General features: G+C 48.3%; 1 protein-coding gene across 9 annotated transcripts in view; it reads right to left on the reverse strand.

Moving 5' to 3' along the window:
- The window catches only part of ZNF536 (zinc finger protein 536), a 488,765-nt gene extending 464,504 nt beyond the window's left edge, over window positions 1–24,261 (reverse strand). For 2 of the 9 annotated variants that reach the window (XM_021930964.2, XM_017952355.3), the window contains exon 1: window positions 23,029–24,261. The gene's annotated coding sequence lies outside the window, so the exon portion shown is untranslated. Of the gene's footprint in view, window positions 1–19,580; window positions 19,709–20,009; window positions 20,602–21,798; window positions 21,996–23,028 lie in introns of those variants that run through there. The other 7 variants (XM_021930965.2, XM_021930956.2, XM_021930966.2 and 4 more) reach the window with 5 other exon arrangements.
- Window positions 24,262–24,506: the final 245 nt, after the last annotated feature.

The raw sequence follows: 24,506 nt of genomic DNA on the forward strand, positions 1-24,506 counted from the left end.
AGATGAAAGGTTAGAATTCTCTTTCCAATCACACATGCTCACTGCAGCTATACCTTTCAAGAACATCTCCCCAACTTCACCAGATAGAAATCTGAAGATTCTGGCCGGGCACAGTGGCTCACCCCTATAATCTCAGCACTTTGGGAGGTGGGGGCAGGCAGATTACTTGAGGCCAGAAGTTTGAGACCAGCCTGGCCAACACAGTGAAACTCAATCTCTACTAAAGCTACCAAAAAAAAAAAAAAAAAAAATTAGCAGGGCATGGTGGTGGGTGTCTATAATCCCAGCTCCTTGGAGGCCGAGGCACAAGAATCGCTTGGACCCAGGAGGCAGAGGTTGCAGTGGGCCAAGATTATGCCACAGCACTCCAGCCTGGGTGACAGAGAAAGACTCCATCTCAAAAAACAAAAAAAACAAAAAAGAAAGAAAGAGAAAGATAAAAAGAAATCTTCGAAGCTACAAGTTCTTAAAATCACAGACAAGGCTGTTGACAAATCATAGTCATTTCCTTGTCGTCTTCTGTTATTTTCTATTGGTTTGAATTCAAACACGGAGATTCAGTGAACATGCTACATGTGACTCTTTCATGAACAGGCCCAGGTCGGTTCACTTCCTGATGCCACTGTCTGTGGCACCTGTAAGGTGACAGGGTCTCAGCAGATAAGGGTCTAGAATTGCCTCTGTGATTATGGCGTGAAATACTCTCTGATTTGGTTAAATGTCACTAATTGAGACAATCTGGAGAAAACCAAGGAGGCAATAAATAAGGTTTGCTAATGTTTATTTACTTATAATTTTCTATAAGCGAGAGTGAGACAGCATCACTCTGTCACGCAGACTGGAGTGCAGTGTCTTGATCACTGCTTACTACAGCCTCAACCTCCTGAGTTCAAGCCATCCTCCCACCTCAGTCTCCCGAGTAGCTGAGACTATAGGTGTATACCACCACACCAGCTAATTTTTAAAATATTTTGTAGAGACGGGCTCTCGAGATGTTGCTCAGGCTGGCCTTGAACTCCTCGCTCCACTCCTAGGCTCAAGCCATCTTCCCACTTCCCAAAGTGCTGGGATTACAGGCATGATCCACCACGCCCAGCTGTGGATGTTTAACTATGTCTCTAGGTTCGAGGTGTAACCTATCAGAGAAGAACTGGGAAGGGTTACCTGGACCAGAGTGGAGTCTATGGACAACAGCACCCGCTGCAAAGCTGCCTCTCCTGGTGGAGCTCAGGAACTGGCATGCCTGACAAGCATCCCTAATGATTCTTCAATCTGCTCTTGGTCTCTTACACACCTCCCCTGTGTTACAGACGGGAAAACAGATCCCACGGAGGTAATAAAGAGCCCAAGTGAATCACCAAAGAAAGGCCAGGACCTGGGATTTCTGCCTCTGCCCTGTGTTTGACTGTGAACTGTCACCTGGCCTACAATGGGGGCACACCCGGGGGCGCCCTTGAATACATATCTTATTTTCATTCACACCATCAAACAGCTGAAGTCACAGTGGAACAGGAAGCTGGAGACTTGAACACACTGGGGAAGAGAGGTGGGGAGGCAGATACCAGTGAGGCAATGCCCAAACCCCAGTGGAAATCTGGAAGCACCCGGGGGATGTGGGACTCCCTTCCTTAATTGGAGGCAAGTAACGATAGGTCATCGCCAACAATCACAACGCCAAGGGATTTCTTAATTTCTATATCAGGGAACCCATTCATGATGAGAATTTCACTTCCGCATGTTCTGACTTTGAATAATAGTGGCTTCAAATATCCCTGGTAGACTCTTACGGTCCTTATTTGAAAAAATAATAATAATGAGTCCACTTTTTTACTCATTGAATTGAAAAGAAAAAAGCTAGCCTTGGCAACCAGATAGATAGCAAATAGTTTTTAGCCCGAGAGGTCTATAAATCATGAACAATTCAACAGGAGATTATTCTAAATGTTTTCCAAAGACCCACACTCTTCATTCACTTCTGTTACTCATTAAGGTTTTATTACTTTCCTCGGCCATCCCAAACCGCCCATCCCTGGGTGCCAGACCTCTTGTGTGGTGAGGACGGGGGCAGTGTGTAGCTGGTAAGGCACTGGCACACTATGGGAAGAAAAAGAACAATTCTGCCCCCAGGAAGCATGCAGTCTACTTGAGAGAAAATATGTACACAGGGAAAGGATATTTCTATTTAACCAGTAAAGAAATAATATGGATAAAAGGAAAACATTTGATGCCGCAGAAGGATTCTATGAGATAGATGGGAGAAAATCGAGACTTCTTTCCCTCCCCGATTCCTTCCGTCTTTTATTTTTCTGCAAGAATTCTCATTTGTTGTTGACTTGTGGGGAAATGATACAATCTCAACACTCTCAGAAAACAGATTCTTCAAGTTGCACAAGCATCGTAAGCTCCCCAAGACGTGAGACACTGGGGCAACAGGGTGTGACATAGGTTTAAAGTCCTTTCCCCCTTCTGCAATCATCCTCTGTGATTCGAGTGTCTCGTTGAAGCCAGTGGGGTTACTCCACCTCACTCATCAGTCAGATGAGCGGCTCACCAATCAGGGGGCCGGGACAGCATCTTCTCCCGTCTCCACGACGCCTCTGCCCAGGGACCCCCATCAAGCACTGCCAAAGACAAGAACGCAGAGCGACTAACAACTTTATCTGTGTTAATCAGGGCCCCACACAGCTGGCTCTCAGCAGCGACAAAGAACCTGACTCCAACGCTCCGTGCCCAACGTACTGATGTCAAGGCAGAGGCCCGCAGCAGGGACTGCGTGGTCAACCTGAGACCCGCATAGGCGGGGAAATAGCGTCAGAGAAAAGGCTTTCGAGGCCAAAACCCAAGCCAGAAGAAACACTCTTGATTAAGCCAGTCCCTATCATAACATGCACCCTTGATTAAGCCAGTGCCCCTACAAAGGGAGAACAACTTGGCAATAACACTAATATATTTTCAATAGAGAGACAACCTTCTTTCTGCACTTCCATCACGGCAACCTCGTGGTGGGTTGGGACAGAGTCACAGCTGTGACTTCCATCTCAAACAATGGAACAAAGGATGCGTCATGGGACAGTCTGTTTCACGACATATCATTGTTCTCAAAGGGTCAAGGACACACTCCTAAATTTATATTTTCTTTTAGGAAAGTAGCATTCTTACAAAACATATTTATTAATGGACTGCCATTTGGAAGTCGCTGCTCTGGGTGCTGGGAGTAGAGACCTCAGGAGACTGTTAGGGGCCCTGGCTTTGGGGAGTCTAGTCCTGTGGAGGGAAGGAGATGGGTAAGTGTGCAAATAATCATTAAAGTCAATAAAGATAAGCACTGTGCGGAAAACAGAAAAGGACAAGATAGTAGGTGACTGGGATAGGATAGAAGAAGAGGACAGGAATGGCCTCCCTGAAGATGTGCCACTTGAGTGGGACCTGAGCATTGCACTGGGGCAGCCAGGTAAAAGGTGAGGATGAGGGGGTCCCATGCAGAGGAAACAGCTGTGCCATGGCCCTCAAGTGGGATGGAGCCTGTGTGTCCAAGGACCTGAAAGGAGACCAGTGAGGCTGGAGCCTGGTGGATGGGGCGGCATGGGTGGCAGATGGGGACAGCTAGGTAGACATGAGTTAGATGGTGATGGCTCCATCTGTTGACTTGAGCCTGTCAAAACCCTCCTTAAATGGACTTTTGTCTCCTAGCCAAGACAGTGGCCTCAATTCTAGCTTCAGCCTGTTCTAAATCTTTCTAATGTGTTCCATTGGCATTTCCCTAAAGGTAAGAAACAGCTGTCTCTTGGAAAAAACAAAAAACCACTGGGCAACCCGAATGCTGCCCTCCTTGCAACTCCTCAGGTGGGTCACATCGCCACCCCCTACCCTGGCCAGGTGCTGGTCAATGTGTTAATTAGCCAGATCTCCCCTAGAGGGAGAAGTGTCCAGAGGGTGCTAAAAGCTTAAGGGGCAAGGAGCGAAGACAGCTGGCAATGCAGCGGTCTGGAAGCCTTTGTCCAAACACAGGGAAGGTGAGGCAGTGTGGCAGGCAGACATCTGAGTTTCGAAATTCTTCTGTAATTATGGCTTGAGTAGAGAAAATGCACATGAGTTCACAGGATGATAAATATTAGCATGCTTCTCCAAGTTCAAGTGAGTTGTCAATAAGACAATTAAAGCAGCATCAATAATATGCACTGTATGTTATTATCTGCTATTCTAAATCCCAGGCTTTTGTGATCCCTGGAAAACAAAGGAAGACAGGCAGCAGTGATACACACATTTTTTTTACACAAGTGAGGATGGAATTCGGCCTTAATGTAACAGAACAGCACCAGAGGGCGGGGGTGGGGTGGTGGGTGCATCGTTCTTAAATACTCTATGAAGAACTCGGGGTGATGAGGGATGGGTTAGGTGGAAAGGACTGTTACAATGGGAAATTAGCAATCCTGTGTCTAAAGCCGATCAATCACATCTATCACGTGGCCCCAGTCAATAAGAGCCTGAATAAGTGCTAGCATTGACCTTAATCAACTGACAATCGGTACTTGGAAATCAGAAACTGTAGATTCTTCTAAGAGAAGAGGAAGCTAAGGAAAACTTTGCATGAAATTAATGAACATGAATGAACATGGCCTTTAAGAGTATACACACGCACACACACATATTCATATATGTAAATATATATAGGAAAAACTATATAAGATTGTGCTGAACTGGAATTTGGAATGAACTATCTCTTGAATACAAATTGCAATGGCAAAAGTTTTTCATTGTTCCCCAAGACAAAAACCTACACAATGCAATCTCTATACATCTGCAGAATCAAAAAATCATTTTCTTCTAAAAATAACTTGCAAAGCATTAAATGCATTGGAATGAGAGTAGATGTTAAAACTACTATTTGTTGACACTTTGTGATTTGGGATTGAACAGAGAAGTTGTCTCCAAATTAATGAGCCAGACGTAATAGAGCACTGTCAAAATATTGATTTTATTTTATCCTACCTATTGTTGGAACTCTTCTGTAAGTTGGGGAAAAATATAATTTTTTCATTAGCGTTATCATTTGTTATTATTACATTACTTGCTATTTATTATGGAAAAGGAATCTCGTGTCACTTTTCGTGATTAATATAGAACAATCACATGGAAATTTGTGGTGGAGACTAAAATAAAATATCAAATGTTTCCCAGACAATTCTTACTACAGACTGCAATATTTCTTAACAGGAAAAAGAAGAACTGTTGGTTCAAATTTCATAATGCATGATACCTGAATTTAGATCTCTATCTGTTATGTACTTGGGTAACAATATTGTTCTAACTAATGTTTTAAAATTACAATAATTATATTCATGTTTATATGGCTTACTTTAATATAATCAAATTAATGAGTGGACAATTGCCAACATATATTCACAGAGTTGAACAGATAAAATTAGAAAAAAGAGCTGTTTCCCAAGGTCTGTTGCTTTATTCTTAAGGATTGCTTTTTATAGTTTTTTTCTTTTAACTCATCACAGATTTTTGCGAAGGAAGGAGAAATATTTAAGCAACTTTTCCAAAAGTGTAATAAAAGTCATGCATTTGTTTCCATGATTTTTCTATTGAGTCATTTACATTTTCATATTTTGCATCCAAGTTACGATGATGTGAAATACGATATGTATGCAGGACTCTTTGGAATGTTTACAGTTATTTAATGAAATTTACTTAACCGTTTAAAACCAAATAATGAGAAAAAAAAGTTCAGTATCCAAAGAGCCAGGGGCATATTTCATTTTCCACTAAAAAACATCATAAGAATAGAATTAAAAAGTTAACATTGTAATAATTTAAGTAACGAATCGGAAGGCCAGGCATGAGATGTACTTTCAAGTTCAACATCAAATCAAAACGTCCCATGTGATCCTATAGGCGATACCAACAAGGATTGGTTTTCCTGCCAACCTGTCCCTCTCTTGAAAGCGACAGGTCTTCATGATGAAGAGCTGGGGATGGGGAGTAAGAACCTCCTCAAAAGGTCAGGTCCTAAGTAAAGTACAAATCCCTGGGAGCAGGGACCCTGCTTTGTGTCGTTTTCCTGGTCACGGATGGAAAAGGATGGAAGGAACATGGAATACCACCGCAGCCATGTATAGGAAAGAGGAACCCAAAATACTATTGTGAAACTCAAGATGTACCCTCCCACCCTTTAGACTGCATGAAGCACAACCGAGTCTAACCCAACGCTGCCACACAAAAATAACTGTGAACGGACACCCCCTAAACCTGGGGGTGGCCGACCGGGAGGCAGAGGGGAGCCAGGCATCACAGAATCCCTTGTGAACCCCAACAGGAACTACCCTGTGAGAGAGCTTGATTGTTTTTATCTTTGCAGCTAACTTTATTTTCTCACTTCTCTAAGGGCCTGGCACAGAGTAAATGTCTGGTAGATATTTGCCTAGGAAGAAGAATAGAAGGAAGGCAAGAGGGAAGGGCCACTTGGAAGGAAGATATTGACTTTGGACACAGGAGAGGGTATCAGACAGAGAAGACCACAGTGGCCCATGGATGCCTTCCCACTGGAAATACCTCTCAACAGGCGGCGCTCACAGCAGAGAGGGAGAGCAACCCCAGTTAGATGTCCCCTTTCCCATGCAAAGAAAGATGGCGCCACCAAGATCTTTCCAACCTTAGGGCCTTTGCATAGGCCATTCCCTCTGCCTGGAAATCTTCCCTACCTTATTCTCTGCTGACTTCTTCTCACCCTGAGTCCTCCAAGAGGACTCCACTGACCACCCAGGTGAAGAGGTGTCCCCACAGCCCTGGGTTCTCTCCCTTCCTAGTCTTCGCAGGCACGGTTTAAATGGCTCATATACTTCCCTGTCTCTCTACAGCAGCAGGAACCACAAGGGTCAGGGCCAGGTGCCTGGCACATAGCAGACACTCAGCAAAGATCTGCAGAGCCTGGTGGCGCTGCCCAGAGCTCAGTAAGAGAGGAGTGAGATAGGAAGCCTGCTCCCCGTGGGCTCTGCTAATTTAACTCTCTCCATCCCTTTTTTACTCCAGCCACACGGCTGCTCCTTGGACAGACCTAGCACAGTCCCATCTCAGGGGCTCTGCACTTGCCCTTTCCTTAGCCTGGAGTGCTCTCATCCTGGTATCCACCGCCAAGTCCAGGCGCAGATGCCAGCTTCTCAGTGAGGCTTCCTGCCCGACTGGTGTGACATTACAGCCACCCCCACTCCCATTCTGCTGTATCCCCATTCCCTGCTTCATTTCTCTCCATAACACATGTCACCATCTGATATAGAATGTATTTGGATTATTTTGGTTTTGTTTTTGTTTCTGTTTTTGAGACAGGGTCACCTAGGCTGGAGTGCAGTGGCACAATCACGGTTCACTGTAGCCTCGACCTGTGTTCAAGTCATCCTCTCACCTCAGCCTCCTGAAGAGCTTGGACTACAAACATGCACCACCACACCCAGCTAATTTTTTTATTATTTGTAGCGATGGGGTCTCACTATGCTGCCCAGGCTGATCTTGAACTCCTGGGCTCCAGTGATCCTCCCACCTCAACTTCCCAAAGTGCTGGCATTAAAGGTGTGAGCCACTGCTCCAGGCCTGAATTATTTGTTTATTGCCAGTTGCCTCCCACCAGAATGGAAGCTCCATCAGAGCCCAGATTTGAATCGGTCTGTTCACTGTTTTGTCCCCAGGACTCCAAACAGTTCCAAATCTCAAAGCCTGTCTAGCAGGTGTTGCCCACAGTAATGTCCTTCCCAAGGGCTGTTCCCAGATCACCGCACCAATTCCTACTGTCACACCTGTATTCTTGCTGTTCCACCCACCAAACACTGTGCCCTTAACTTCTTGTTCGTCCATTCAACTAATATTTAAGGACCGAGGTCTAAGTACCTCATACCCTTCAGGAGATGGTCCATGAAACCCTCCTTGCTGCATGGCCTGCTAGCAATGCTTCCCTCTCAGAGCCTGGTTAGTCCAGCTGCTTGGAGGTTCTTCCAGGCTGCCCCTAGAAAGCTAGATACTGTCTCTGGAGCCTTTCATGTGCAGGCCAGCGGGAGGTCAGGCTGGCGCAGCAATGCGGTGGCACTCCTAGGCCTCCTCCCAGGCAGAGCAACCTGCAGCTGGGAGCTGTCCTGGGACAAGGTCCTGGGAGGGGTCCAGATACCCCTCAACCCATTCCCCTGAAGAGATACAGTCCCCTTGGGGCTGTGGAGACCAGACACTGGACCAGCAGAGCCAGTCCCTTGGAATTCTTTTTTTTTTTTTTTTCTGAGACAGAGTCTTGCTCTGTCACCCAGGCTGGAGTGTAGTGACATGATCTTGGCTCACTGTAACCTCCGCCTCCCAGGTTTGAGCAATTCCCCTGCCCCAGCCTCCCAAGTAGCTGGGATTACAGGTGCCCACCACCACACCTGGCTACTTTTTTTTGTATTTTTAGTAGAGATGGGGTTTCATCATGTCGGCCAGGTTGGTCTCGATCTCCTGACCTCAAGTGATCTGCTCGCCTCGGCCTCGCAAAGTGCTAGGATTACAGGTGTGACCCACCACGCCCAGCCCCTCAGAATTCTTACAACACAACCAACGTCAACACTTTTACATCTGGTTTGCGTTAATAACTCACAGATGATAAGTAGGAATAAAGGCCAGGTACACCTCCCTGATGACTCCATAGAAGGCTGGCTGGCAAGTCTGGAGAGATTGGCTCCCAAAACCCCGAGGGTGAGAGCAGATGAAAGGCAAACTTGCCTCACGCAGCATTGTGGTGTGCGCTCTTTTGGACATGGGTAGGTGTTCAAATACGGCTTCATGGAGCAAGAAGCATTTGGACTGATGCCTGAGAGAAGAATGAGACATTGGGCGGGGACAGGAAAGGCAAGGGTGCCCTGGTAATATAGGAGATGCCTGTAGAACATGGGAAGAAGATTCCTCACCCACAAGCAGAAGATGGGATGCTAGCCTCTGCTGTAATTCCCAGGCCTTTGACTTAAATGCATTTTAAGAAGCAAAATAATTCCCATGCTCACAAATGCACAGGACAAGTCTTCCCCTTTAGGGTCCAAGGAGTGTGAGTATGGTAGAATCTTTGCAACTACAACAAGTATGTCTGTCCCATGACTGTCAATTCTCCAACCACCAGGTCTGTTCTAGGAAACCCCATTTGCAGAGAAGGTCCAGGCCACGTGCCGAGAGCCCCAGTCTGAAGGGCATGCAAACTACGTGTCACCAACAAAGGTTCCGTTCAGACAGAGCCCAGCACTGCTACCTACCAGCAGCTTGGCCTTGGGCAAGTCACACCACCACGGATAAGCCTCACTTTCTCCATCAAAAGACAGAGAGTGTTCTCAGAATTAAGTTAAATAATATATTGCATTTCAAAGCCCAAGACCACCTGTCTAATAGGCACTCAATAAATGCTAGAGGGTCATTGACAGGACCCCATCTTGGTTTCAAATTTCCCCGGGGAAGACGAAGTCTTGCTTCTTCATACAGCATCACTAGGGCATTCCCTACTTTCCAAAAGAGACTGGCATTTTCCTTTTGGCCTGGATTTGGGATCCCCTGTGGTGAGGGAAAGCCAGCCCAGAATTCTACCTTTTCCTCTGTGGGAGAAAGTAAAGGACCTCTGTTCAACTCCCCACCTCTCTCTTGGGTGACTCATCTGGAATGCAATGGTCACAGATTCAACTCATTAATTTTATACTTCATGCTTAAGTTAGGCTGCTTTGAAATCAACACTTGAATATATACCAATATAATAATTAGGGGAGTCTCTGGTATGTATATACGTGTGTGTGTGTGTGTGTGTGTATTTAATTTGGAACCTGGAAACTAGGAGAACATCACTGCTTTCATTTTCCTATTGTGTTGATGCAACAGTCTCAAAGCATTTCTGTTTTCATTCACAGTGCCAATCCTACCTAGGATACACTTTATATATCTAGACAGACAGATAGATGGATAGATAGATGGATGGATAGAGAGAGAGAGAGAGAGAGAGAGAGAGAGAGAGAGATAGACAGATAGATAGGAGGAAGAAGGGAGAAAGGGATGGAGGGAGGGATAGATGGAGGGAAGGAGAGGGAGGGAGGGAGGGAGAAAGGGAGGGAAGGAGGGAGGGAGGAAAAGAGGGAAGAAAGAAAGAAATGAAGGGAAAAGATGGAAAGCACAGTCTATAATGTCCCTACCAGGAATCCAGCAACCAACCAGTACACATGTGTGCATGTATGTGTTTTCATGTGCGATCATGTGCGTGGCCTAGAAGCATGCTGCTAACATTTGATGGGTTAGAGTGAGAATATTTGTTTAGTGAAGACTTAGACCCCAGACCCGTCCATAACTCAGTTGACCCTTTAAAATGCATCTTCAGAACCACAGGAAATCAACCAGCCAATATTTATTGATTCCCAGGTATATCACTCCAAAGACCAGCCAGGAAGGAAGAATGGCACTTCTCCACCCAGCTCTGCAGATGACTGATGCCTGTAGCCTTTCGTGGGGCTTCTATTTCTAAAATATTCAACAAAATGTATTAAACAAGTAACAAGAGTAGCTGGCCATTCATTGAATAGCTGGTCTCAGGGCTCCTTAATCATTTTCTCTTTTAATCCTGATGACCTTATGAGGGAGAAAGAATTAGTCCAATTCTACTGATGAGAAAACTGAGGCTCAAAGATCAAAATGCCCTGCTGATAAACAGCTTGTAAGTGGTGAGGCTGGATGGCAAACTTGGTGCCATCTGATGGGTCCTGAGCTCTTTATCATGGTGTTACACTGCTTTAAAACAAAACAAAAGATGTCTCCAGCTCTTCCTCATTTACAAACTTGACGTTTCCAGCTCAATGAAATAAGCATCTTATTGAGGGAGGAAGCATCCCTAAAAGTTAAATTATGCAAAAAAAAACCTTATAGATATGGATGGATCAAGCAACACACATAGACTGTGTAACTCTTGCAAAAACAATTTAATTAGCGAACAAAATGCACACAAAGAATCCTCCTTTAGACTCTCCTCCTTCAGGAACAATGATATAGTCAGTGAAAAGATACACGATGTTTCCTCATGTTACTCTAAAGGTTAAGAGTCAGTTGATGGTAGAGATTAATAAAAGGAGGGTTGCCTTGGACCCCGCAGTCCAGCAAGAATTCCACTCACCTACCTTCAAGATGAAGATCAGTGATCCTAAATACCTTCACGTTTAAGCTCAAATTATCATATTATGATTTTATGTTTGATTCTGCTAAGCGCTCTGATTCCTAGAGAAACAAGGGCTCCCTCCCCAGCCTCCCCAGGCTGCCTGGCCCCTTCACAATGGCCTCCACGGGAGGCCAACCTCTACCAGAAGGGAGTCAAAGAGACAGATTCCAACGGGAAAGTCTGTCCCGGGGAAGGAAGCAGCTGGAAACCACTCATTCTTCAGATCAATGAACAAATTATTTTATTGAAGGTGGTATTTGGAGATCACACAAAAATTGTGTGATTTTCATCTGAGCAATATTATCATGCAAAGGGAGAAAAAGTTTTCTTAACAACAGACTCCTGCTGTCCCCTAGATCCACACAGGGGCCTGGTATTCTTCACCTGAGTGGCCAGGCTCCTTAGCCAGGCAGTGCCTAGAAGGAAAAAAAAAAAAAAAACATCTCACAAGAATCTAGCTCTTGTCAACATTTTGAGATGTGTGGATCAAGTTGCTGGCATCAGTAAAGACAAAGGAGCAGAATGTCAAAATGCAACCAGTTCTTCCGGAAGCATTTGGAAGATGGCACATACTCTAATATCTGGACTATATTACTTGACCTCACCAGACAGCCATCGCCAAAGAATAAACATGCCAACAGGCCAGGCATGCACATCCCTACCACCCCCCTCCAAAGGACAAGCCATATCACCATCCGTTACATCCCAGGGCAGTGTCATGGGGAATGCCAACCCGATGACCAGACCCTGGCTGAGCCAATCATTTGTCACCTACTAAGAAAGCCACTGTATCTTCCTTGGGGTGGCAGCAGTTATTAAAGGGGAAAATTGCTACCTTGCAGCCTTAATCCATTTTTAGATGATGCAAATGTTCATGTCATCTTGTCTGTACTTCTTCTGCCTTCAAAACAGGCTAGAAGGAAATTTTAAATGGAACTAAAATTCCAATTGTGCGGGCCCCCCCCCCACGCCCCAACTTTAACAAAAGCTTTTTCAAAATACTTTCAGGATGAATGTGTACACACAGGGTGAAAAAGCCAGAAAGAAGGAAATGGGTGGGGTGGGGGTGGGGGGCTGAAACAAAACAAAACAAAAACCACACGGAAAATAAATATTAAGTTGTCAAACCAATGATCTCTAAAAAGAATTGCAGATGGAGTGTCTGGCTTTTTGCTTAAGAAATGGTGCATGCAATGTCCATGAGAGCTCCAGGCAGGCTGTGGCTTCAGACTGCTCCCAGCTACATACAAGTCCTCAGTACCCGGTGGCAGCAGGACTCAGTGAGAGAGTGGCTTTGCCAAGACCAGCACAGAAGCAAGCCCTCCACTATCAGAGGAGGTTTCGGCTGTGCAGATTAAATCCTTTCATGCCGGCATGTGGCCGCTTTTCTTCCTCCTCGCATTCCCACACTACCACTTTTCCACCTTTTGAACTCTTCTTGGACTGTTGGAGGGGGACTGCCCACCCACCAGCACTGACCCTCTTTCGGGTGGAAACGTTGGGGAATAAAGTTTCTCTGATGCTGTGGAATTCATGCACTGAGTTTAATGAACAGATCCAGCCATGTTCCATCCGTGAGATGCTCTCTGCTCGGTGCAGATTTAAGGCTGCTGAAATAGCCACTTGGCATCAACAGATTACAACCCCAAAACTGGGGGCCCTGGCCGGGGAAGCAAAATAATTAAAGCACTTTAGCTCTAATTGCAGTAAGACTTCCCAGCCCCTTCAGTAGGCTTCATATAAGTGACGGCCTCTCCATAATAATTTGGAAGACATTGCCTGATTTGATTTAAATAGATTTTAATCGAGAATTAAAATTTTGGGAAAATAACCACACACAAAAATTGTATAAGCCACTTTTTTTCTCTAGTCAATAAGGGATAAGTGTTTCTCGATATTTCAGAAGATAAAATTAAATATCAAGCTATTCAAAGAGATTAAATTTTATATGTAATATCTATGTGGTCTGTGATCTGTTTGCTGTCTCTATAGTTACTTGTTAGCTGACACAGCGTTTCCAAATATTTTCTTCTTCTTAATAACAAATTCACAACAATGTATATGTTCTCAAAGTAGCAAGTTCCGGTTGACATTTTTAACTTTCCTTTTCAAGGCGGGTTAACATTATTTGGAAGGATGATTTTGTTCTCAGTGCTAAGGACAGTTTAGGGAGGCAGGAGTGCAGACAAGGTTGAGACATGCACCTCCCAGGCCAATGCAGCTGGCTTCCAATGCCTGCTCGGCCATGCCACAGCCATGGGTGGCAACAAGTTGCTGTACCCCTCAGTTTGCCCACTGCAGAAGCTGCCCCAAGGAGGCCATTCCCTGGGGCGTTAAAAGAACTAAGCAAAATAATGCACCCGGGGTGTGGAATGCAGTGCCTGGCATGGGGTCAGCACCCAACAGTGGCCACTGCAGGTGTCAATGTTGTGGCCATCTCTGCATACCTACACCGAAGAGCCCCAGACCTTCCCTTCCTCCCAAGCCTGGAAACCACAAGCAGGAATGTCTGCTGAATTAATGCCACCTCCCGAGGGTCCTACGATCTGGTCCTTGCATGAACCAAACTCTCATTCAAATTTATGGGACTTATGAGGGAATCTCAGAAATGCAAACCAGACCATCATTATAATTAAGGCTGAATGGGCATTTCTGTGATTAATCTCGATTTTAGGTGGGCTTTCACAACCTAAGTAAAGCTACTTCATGGTGTGTGTGTGTGTGTAATTTAGTAATAAAGCAACAAAAAGCCTAAAACATGTAAAGGAGTCCAGGCACAGTGGCTCATGCCTGTAATCCTAGCACTTTGGGAGGCCAAGGCAGGTGGATCACCTGAGGTCAGGAGTTTGAGACCAGCCTGGCTAACATGGTGAAACCTCGTCTCTACTAAAAATACAAAAATTAGCCAGGTGTGGTGGCGCACACTTGTAATCTCAGCAACTTGAGAGGCTAAGGCGGGAGGACTCCTTGAACCTGGGAGGTGGAGGTTGCAGTGAGCCAAGATCGTGCCACTGCACTCCAGCCTGGGTAACAGAGTGAGACTCTGTCTCAAAAAAAAAAAAAAAAAAAAAAAAAAAAAAAAAAAAAAAAAAACGGGCGGCGAGGAAGGAGCTTGGTGGTCCCAAATAGACAAACAGAGTCAGCAGTGGAGAGGTGGCCTCCCAGCATCTGGCTTAAGAGCCAGCAAGGAGGTAGGGGGCCAGAAATGTACTCCCCAGGAGCCAGACCCACCGAGGTAATCAAAGACCCAACTAAACACAGCTCAGGTAATCAAAGCTGTAATGCCTAGATAGAAAACTTTCAGGTTAATGTCAGCTCAAGCCTACGGTGATCATTTCTCCTGTGTCATAACAGCACTTAATTTTCTCATTGGAAAGCCACAGACTGAGAATAGTAGGTAGAGGAAAGGGGGAAACTTATAGACCGATTTTCCTTCCTGCATCTCTTCATGCCTTTGAAGCATCAACATTACCTTCCTGCCACCACCCACCTGGAGGCTTTGGTCCACCCCAAAGAGTGCTTGCTCTGGCCCTACCAGCCCCCAAGCCTGGTGTCAGGGTGTGGTGGATGAGCTTTGAGACTCAGGAGCAAATCACAGAGGTCCTGCTGTGAATCTGGCCCCAGAAACGGCAGCTGAACGTGGGTCACGGGAGATGCTTTGTAGCAGTAGATGGGCTGAGCGTGCCAACTCCAGAGACATAAAGGATGGGTCTAATCCTAGATCCACCACCTACCCCTCCCATTGCCTCAGTTTCCCTTCCTGAATTCAGGACATATATAGTACCTGCCATCATAAGGAAGGTGTAAAGCACTAGGAGCTGTGCCTTGCACACAGTAAATACTCAAAAATGGACAACCAGGTGCAAAGTGTTGGCTCATGCCTGTAATCCCAACACTTTGGGAAGCTGAGGTGGGAGGATTGCTTGAGGCCAGGAGTTTGAAACCAGCCTGGGCAACATAGCAAGACTCCATCTCTAAAAAAAAAAAATTGTTAAAAACTACCTAGGTGTGGTGGTGTGTGCCTGCTACTCAGGAGGCTAAAGTGGGAGGATCACTTGAACCCAGATTGAGGCTACAGTGAGCCGTGATTGCACCAATGCACTTCAGCCTGGGTGACAGAGCAAGGCTCTGTCTCTTAAAGTTAAAAAAATAATAATAAAGTATCATTATTCTGCCAGCAAAGTGCCCAGTCTCCACTCACTCAGAGCCTAAGAACCATGCTTTCCACCGCTTAGTTTGCATGTCACAGTCAGGGGCCAGGGATGCGCTTCTCCCCCCAACCCCCCCGCTCCCACCCCCGGCACCACCTCCATGTGCAATTGACTTCTAAATAGTTAGAGCTGGGCCCCGTGCCTTTGCTCACATACAATTCAACCATGTGGAAGTTCTCTCCCCTCTCAGACCCCTGGGTCTTCCCCTGTTTGGTGCACAGCCCAGCCCCCTGGACTTACAGGGCACCGGGATATGTCCGTCTCCCCACCAGCTCATGCAGTCCCCAAAGGTAGGACCACAGCTGACCTCCCACCCCGCTGAAGAGGCCCAAGACGAGGCCCAGAGCATAAAGTGTGGGAAATAAGCTTGATTCTCCCCAGGGGAGATCTAGAAATGTTTGGAGACATTTTTTATTATCATAGCTGGGGGGTGCTACTGGCATCTAGTGGGGTAGAAGCCGGGGACGCTCCCAAACACCCTACAACGCACAGCACGGACTCCCACGAGTGCCCTGAGCTGGAGAAATGATGCCCAGGTTCATCTGTTAAGTTCCACCCAAGCCTCACTCTCATCTGAATCTTGTCTCTTCGGGAAAATAAACCCCACCTCGAGCAGGCTCAGAGCATGTGAAAAGCCAAGTACTTGATGCTGCTTATAGTAGCAAAAACTCCACTCTAAGAGAAAGACCAGAGATCTACAGTGATTTTTAAAAGTGAAAGCTCATTATCCTAAGCGAATTAACGCAGGAACAGAAAACCAAATACAGCATGTGCTCATGTATAAGTGGAAGGTAAAGATTGGGTACACATTAATAAAAAGATGGCAACAATGGATACTGGGGGACACTAGAGGAGGGAGAAAGGCAGGGGCAGAACGGCTGAGAAACTAACTATTGGGTACTGTGCTCACTACCTGGGTGACAGGATGCATTGTACCCCAAACCTCAGTATCACACAATGTACCCACATAACAACCCTGCACTTGTACCCCCTGAAGCTAAAATAAAAGTTGAAAAATTATTTTTTAAAAATCAAAAACTAAGAGGAGACTCTCAGGGAGCCAACAGAACCAGCCACAGCAGCTCTTATCACCAGGCACAGTCAACAGGAGCCCGTTAATGGCATCAACTGGCCGGGGGAGGCCCTGACACCCACCCCAGGTCGGCCAGATGGCTTCCCGCACAGCCCACCTTCCTGAGGGGGCTTCCATCCATGTTTGCCTTCTTTTGGGAAAAAAAAGGGGGGGATTTCGGAAAACTGGCCTGTGTTTCCTAGCGTCTCTATTCTGAGGGTGCATATTCTCTTGTATTTCCTGATTCCTTCATTTATTTCCACCCCAACCCCTCCAACACACATGTGCATTACAAACTCACCAGTCTATCCTGGATAGCACAATTGTGGATTAAAAGGAAATCATCTCAGAACAAGTATTTCTAGCAGGCAGCACCCTTCTCCAGCACACAGACAGACACACACACACACATCACCACCACCACCATCACCACCACAACCTAGTGGGCCACTCTCTGGCTTAGCCCATTCTGACCACACACATTATCTGCTCACTCCTCTAAGGACATTCAGTGCCACCAAGGGGAACATCACAGCAGCCTGAAGAGTCTAGACCCGAACAACCAATCCCTCTCCCGGGCAAAAGGCTTCCCTTCCAACAACTCCTGAGCAGGTACCACATGAAGTACACAGGTGAGACCAACCAGGCAGACAGAGACCTCCCTCCCCCTCCTCCCCATTGGCCCTGCTCCTTTCCCTCCAACTCCTCTACAGCCTCAGCCCAGACCCTGCCGTGGCACATTCTGGAGAAGGTGCCAGTGTACACAGCAGGTGTGAGTTCAGAGGAAGCCCCTCCTCTCACAAGGTCCCACTAGTAGCAATGTGAGTGAGTTTGTGCCCTGTTTTTAGATCCCAAAATCCAGCCTTCACAGCCTGAGAGATGCCACCTGACCATCCCTGTCCTTCCAGCGCAAATCTAAGGCCTCATTTGGAGATAGGCTGAGGCAGGGCTGAGCACTGGTCCGCCCTAGGTCCTGGCGGGCAGGCCATGGAAGAAACTTCTCTCCTTAGTATGGACAAATGTCGACCCGCAGAAAACTCACTTCTGTTTTTAAATTTGCATCAAGTCTCACTTTAAATAATGTTGAGAACAAAATGCAAGCTGATATTTCAGCTTACTTAAAAGGCTTATTAAAAACACTAAATCCAAAGATGTTAAAAAGCTATAATTGTCCTCATTCAGCCTGGAAAAATAAATCTATTTGCTTTCTTCTTTTATGATACTCTTCTCATAAAAAAAAAAAAAAGTTCATCTATATTCTCATGAGTATCATTGCTGTCTTTCTTCCCCCTCCATTCAAGGCACTTTAAAAACACCTGTGCCATTCACAGCCAACTTTTGAGCAAAAGGCAACCACATTTGGGGAAGGCTGTTTAATTCTGATTTCCTGATGCCAGAGATAAGCTTCTCTCGTTCAAAAGTAAGATGGAGTTCAGAGTTCACTTGAATGGGCTCGTGGAGCTGATGGAAATTTCTTTGGTTACCTAAGGCAAAGCAAACAAACCTAATCATTCAGCTTTTTGGGGTTCAGTGAGCAACGATTCCACATCTCAGCACTGCCTTCAGTACCCCATGGGCAACTGTGGGAAGTCGGGCTGCACCTTCTAGCTGCCTCTCTGTCCTCTCCCATAATGGGGGTTATTGGCCTCTGACTTGGACCAGAACAGCATGACTGTCGCTCCCTGCCTGCCCCAAGTCTTCCGTGAAGACAGCCCGGCCAGCAGTTAAGTTGCTGAGTTGCGAAGATCTCCAGCCTGCTTAGAAGTTAACCACTCCAGGCACAGAACAAGATGGGCTTTCAGAGCGCTAGTCCAACAGAATGCAAATTTATTGAAAGCGTTTTCTCCAGGTTCCCCATAATTACCATTTATGTCTCCAGGAACTGTTTCCCCAAACCCAGTTCAGGGTGAAAGCATTTTAGAGACTTTCCCTGCAGATGACATATGAAGGACTAACCTTTTCTCATACACCCAGATGTTAAGTTCATTTTCATCACATTTATGTAAATTTCATTTGAACAGTAAATCAAAAGAAATCTTAAATCATTGTACACTAGTTAAAAATCAACATTAAATCCGTTTGACTTGCAGTGATATTAACATGAAGACACAGTTAAGGGGCTGAAGGTAGGAGGCAAATCTTCCAAGCAATGGTCTCGGAGTCCAGGCCTTCCGCCACATGCAAATATCTCTGCCTGGTCACAATGCATTTAAGTTTGACCAGATTAAGGGTCTTCTGGAAATGAAAGTCCTAAAAGTTTTCTAAACTTTGGGAAAAAGGGTCCCTCGGCCCAGGAGCCTGTCATCTATGTCAGTGTGTGGGACTGAGGCAGAGAAAGTCCACAGGCAGAGGCCCAGTGCTGAGACTTCTGACAGCCGGATTTCTGCTCAGTGGGGGGAAAAGTTAATTCCTAGGGCTCGGCGGTTCCGCATTTGTCAGGGAGCAGGACGTCAGTGCTATCATTACCAAGCAAATCAGCCAGGCGGTTAATGGTGGAATCAGGAGACATTTGCACTCCGCTATCAGAATGACATCATAACTAAAGCAGCTTTCAGCCAGAAGCCCTGGGCTCTCCCCGAGCAGAGGCCAGAGGGCTGCAGGGGCGACCCCCTGCGACTCCCTGGACTGAAAGCTGAGCCCCCCCAGCAGCTTCCAGGCAGGGTGGTGGGCGCAGCCCCAGGCAAGTCCCCAGGCTGGCCCGGCAAACAGGAACTAGGGTTCTAGTCTTTCCCCAAGCAAATCGACTTTTCCCCTGCGTTCTGAACGCTGTAAATAATCATTACAATAATATTATATATTTTTAATAAAATTTGAGATACTGTGAAACCACTTTCCTTATCAGGCAAGGGTTGGTATTTTATAAATGCAGCTACGTTTTCGCTATAGGATTGATGGCATTTCCAACAGAATTGTCAATCTCTCTCGGTGACCCTGTCTTTAGCAAAGAAGGTCTGCACTCTCTCCTTCAAGCAAAAGAAATAAATGATGCTGGGGGAAGGGGGACGAGCTAAGGAAAAAGCCCTTCCTGCTCTTGTTTTGGTTGCTTTTCTTTCTGTTTAAAAGCACAGCGCAAACACATACATGCACACACGCACACGCAAACACAAACCTTAGAATAATGGGGGAAGCATTTGGCTACAGGCTTGCATCTACGGCGCGGCGCGACCAGCAGCCGGCCCCGCTCGCTCGCAGCTCTGCCCTCAGCGGCGGCGACTGGGACCGACCGCCCGCCCCCGACCCAGGCGAGATGCCCAACTGCGACCGCGCCCCCCCCCCCAAGATCTCTTCCCGAGTCTCGCCACAGGTACACGCGTGGCCCAAACACTTCACCTGGCCCGAAAAGTCGGGAGACGGCAGAAAAAAAAAAAAGTTGTGTGGGCAGCCAGCCGGGCAGTCCCATAGCCCGCGGAGGCCGTCCTCCCGCCGCCGAGCCGCCAGCACGCGAGACCGGCCCGGGGCGGCGCGCGGCTCGCGGCACCTCGCTCCCGGCTTTGCGCGCTCACCCCGGGGCGCGCCGAGGCCACCGCAGGGCACTTACTTGGCACTTGCTTTTGAGTGTGCAGATCGTCGCGGTTTTCACTTGGGTTTTCAAACAAGTTTCAGGGAGAAAGAAGGAGGCAAAAAAAAAAAAATCCAATTATGCAAATGGACTCCGGACTTGGAGGCGCGGGTTGGATCTGACGCTGCTACTGTACGAGTTCTCGGAGCAGCCCCGGGCCGGGCAGATTTATGGGGGCGCGTCACGGCTACGCCAGGTCCCGCCGCCGGAGCATCTCGAAGTTAATTAAAGCGGTAATGTCCACTTTCCCGGCGACCCTCCATGCGTGGGTTTACTATTTCACCATCAAACCCGACCCCGGCGGGGGCGGGGGCCCTATCCGCACGCCTCTCCTTCCCTCTTCTGGCCGTCCCCCTCTTTTTCCTCTCTCCGTCTCTCCCCCCTTTTTCCTCTCTTTCGTCTCTTTAAGTCGCCTGCCTTCCACTCAGTGAACAATGAACAAAGATGTGAGTGATGGGAAAAGATCGCCCCCCCACAACCCCAGCAGTGAGCAAAGCCGGTCTTAAAGTAAAAATCCAGTTGCTAATATCAAACTGGGAGAGAAAACAGCGCGTTCCCAGTCTCACCACCCCCTCCACACATACACACACACACACGCACGCACGCACGCACACCCCACCCCAAGTTCACCTAAGCCCTGGCTGGAGACTGGGGCGCCAAGGTCAGGGCGCGCGGGGCTGCTCAACTCGCCCGGGACACCAGGGTTGGGGGACTGCGCGCGCTCGGGCCAGGCTTGCTTCCCGCGCCCCTCCCCGCCGGTGCCCTCTGCCGGCCCCCTCCCCGCCTCTACACCGGCCGACCGGGCCCGGCGGCCCGCTCCGGCTGCCCGGCCGCCGGATGCGCTCAGCAAACGCGGCCCCTGTCGGATTTCTGCTAAATTGCACAGCGGCGGCGGCGGCGGCAGCGGCTGCCGGGAGAAGGCGCAGGAGGAACCGGAGGGCCGCACAGCGCGCTCGCTCACTCCGCCCCTCCCGTTCGCCCCTCGCCCTGGCCCCGCCGGCCGCCGGCTCCCACCCGCGCACACGCCCCGGCCCCCAGGACGCACCGGGTGCCCGAGCCCCGCAGGCCGGGACACCTTGCAGCTGCCTTATTTTCTGCTAAAGTGAAAACGAAGGCGGCTGACAAATCACGTCGCAGGCGAGGCACCCGTTAGACATAACAATATCCGGCAAACAAAACCCGGCCGCCGCTGCCACCCGCGCACGGGGCTGAGACCCCGCCCTGCTCTTTCTCGGCCCCCAGCCCCTGGCCACTGCCCTCTCAACCCCAACGCTCCCCGCCCCCCAACATTCCAATCCTCCACCTAACTCGGGAACGGTGGACATGTTCTCCAAGAGGCAGACAGTAGGAACCACTCACAATACAGAAGTGAAAAGGGGGGGACTTAACTTTCCACCTGTCCCCAAAGAAAGCCCTGCCGGAGTTTCCTCCGCAGAGTGACGAGAGAGCAAAACAGGTCTCTCTCTGCCCAGCCCCTTTTCTTTCTTTTTCCCTAACTTCCCCGCGTTTCGACCTTCCTTCACTTCGCATACATCCGTCTATATGGAGATATCTATATTTTAAATTATTTGCAAAACTGCAACAGATGGGCGCGTCGAGATCTGGACACTTTCCTACTCATCAAAGGAAAGCTCTCCCCCCAACTTTTTTTTTTTTTTTTGCCTAAAATACACCCCGAGTCCCGCCTACGACTGTTTTCCTCAATTCATCTTCGAAAAATAATGTCTTGAAACAAACAGAAAGGCTTATTAGAAAAGATAATTCCTACCCCAGTCATACATCTGCGCTGGGGGGGGCGGGAGGCGTCCCCCCAGATTGCACTCTTCCCAGACGCCCCGCAAGCCCTGCCTCTCCTCTGCCTTCCAGAGCCCCCACACCCGCACTTCCTCGCTCTGATTGGCCTCATTTCTCCAGCCTGGGACTGGCCGGCTCGGTTCCCTCCATAACCTGTTACTTATTTATTTATTTATTTATTTATTTATTTATTTCCTCTTTGGCCCCCACCTGGGCCCCCAGGCCGGGGCCCGGCTGGGGCAGGTGCTGCGGGCGCCAACTGCGCTTGCAGGCGCCACGGCCTTTCCTGGGGTCGCGGGTTCGGACCCCGGCACCTCAGCCCTGAAACCGACTCCCCGGCCTCAGCCTGGTCAGGCTCCCGGGGCACAGGAGGCCGATGCAATCACAAAATGGCAGGTCTCAGAGGCTCTCAGCGCCCGCAAGTTTGACACATTGTAAGCATCAGCTAACTTTAATTTAAAAAAAAAAAAAAAAAAAAGGTTGTAAATTACCCTCTCTCCACGGGCAGAAGGGCCGGAACCCCGCAGTGAGCGCGGACCGGAGGAGGAGCGCAAGGCGAACCCCCGTCCCAGGCAGAGGAGAAAATGGGGAAAGTCACTTGAGCAGAAGTTTCCGCGGCCCCAGCCTCCCCCGTCCCCTTTAGACTCCCCCCACCCCCTAGACCCTCTTGAAAGTTTCCCGGGGCCTGAGAGTGGCTCGCGAGCCGCTCGCGGGTGGGGGGTGCCGGCCAGGTCCCCGGAGCTGGGCGCGGGGTCCCGATCGCGCGCCGGGCGCCAGGCCCTGGACTCCTTTTCAAAGTAACGGTCCCGGGACCGCGGGCGGGGAGGCGGCGGCCCAGGAGCCGGTCCCTCTCGCCGCCGAAGTTCTCTAGCGCCATACGATGCCCGGCCGCCGCAGCCGGCTCGGTTTTCCTCCTCTTCCCCCCCACCCCCCACCCGCTGACAGCTTCTCTCGCCAACGTCACAGCCACGGATATTTAATTAGACCGTATTTTTTAATCGCGATGGGGCGAGAAGGAACCGGGCGGCAGGCCTCGCCGAGATAGGGAGGGGGAGGGGACGGGGGGCCGCGCCAAGAGTCCAAACTCACTTTACCACCTTCTGGACGCGGAGCTGCCCCCCCACCGGCCGCTGCCCCCCCGCGCCGCGCCCCCCGCACCGCGCCGCGCCCCGCGATCCTCCCCCCCCACCTTTGTTTTCCTTACCTTAAACATTGAAACGCGGGCGTCGGGAGCAAACTCGGGCACGTAAACGGAGCGTTGTAAAAGATTGTGTTCAATGAATAATGAAACATGCCCACACGATTGACTTGATCATTTTCCGGGGCTGAGGGGGGACGGGCGCCCTGCTCGCGCGCCTCACTCGCCCACTCGGCAGAGCCCTGCGAACTGTTCCCAGCCCAGCCGGGGCAGGGCGGGCTCGATTTTCATCAGCCTCTTTTCAGAATCGCCCCGTTCATTGATACTCATCACCCAGCCCCAGCAGACATCCCCATCCCCGGCTCGGCCTCCCCCTATCTGGTAGGTGAAATGCATTGTACCATTAAAAACGCTCTCCATTGTCGCCCTGGCATAATTCACAGCAACTAGATAGGTCTTGCGGCATTTAGCTTTGATGAGCCAGAGACTGAACCCTTGATATAATAATCTACAAAGAATGGTGTGTGATCGTCCATTTTTTCTCTCTGTCTAGCAACTAAGAAACCATTTAACACAGCGCAGCTTGGTTCTGACCTTGAGCTCATGTAAACACACTTATTAAAATCTATCTATTCTCCAAGAGCTACATTCTGATTGTCAGACTCGTTACTGAGACATATATCAGCCCCTTCCTTGTCACTACTTTGCATTCCTGCCTTTGACTAAAGAATTTTTTATCCAGCCGAGAGGGAGAGAGAGACTGCCACGGAGAGAGAGGAGAGAGAGACGGAGAAGGGGCGAGGAAAAGGCGTAATTCTTACCTGCTCCTGAAACTATTTAAAGTCTGTTTCTTTTCTGGGAGGAAAGAAAAAAAAAAAAAAAAAAAAAAAAAACTCCCGGGTGAATCTCGGTGGACAGCGGGACGCGAAGAATCAGTCACAGCCCGGGCGTTTAAGGGAGTCATCAGCGATCAAATGACGTTGATCCGCGCTGTAACCTTGTGGCGTATTTAATGTAAATAAGGCAGTTATGTTGCCAATCGCCGCGATACAAACGCGGAGAGGTCCTCAGCCTCGCCTCCCGCGCCTGCCATTAGAGGCGACTTTATTTACAGACACTATTTAGGAGATCATGATAATTCTAAAACAATACTAGTGCCAAATGATTATGAAAATATGATTTTAATTAATCACGTAGTAGGCAAGGAAATTAGCATACGGTAATTAAACTTCGAGAAAAACGTCACGCAGGTTCTCTGCCTTATGGGTCTAGAATAATCATCATGCGATGGGCTCCAGGACTTAATTATCAAACAAAATAACTTTTTTAAGGCAACTTTGCAAGGCGGATCCTCCGGGCAAACGTTTTGGTAAATAATATAAGCAGAAGTAACAAGGTGGGGGTGTGAGTGGGGCATGAGGCTGGGCTTCTGGGAAGCCAGGAGGGGGGAAGAAGGGGGAAAAAGCTGGATAATGCAATTATGGATTCTCTGTCCTAGAGTTGACAAAAGCTGGTGCCTCAAAAAGCCTCTTTGTTATGGGATT

This window comes from Papio anubis, chromosome 20 (genome assembly GCF_008728515.1).
Source record: "Papio anubis isolate 15944 chromosome 20, Panubis1.0, whole genome shotgun sequence".
Classification (NCBI taxonomy): domain Eukaryota; kingdom Metazoa; phylum Chordata; class Mammalia; order Primates; family Cercopithecidae; genus Papio; species Papio anubis.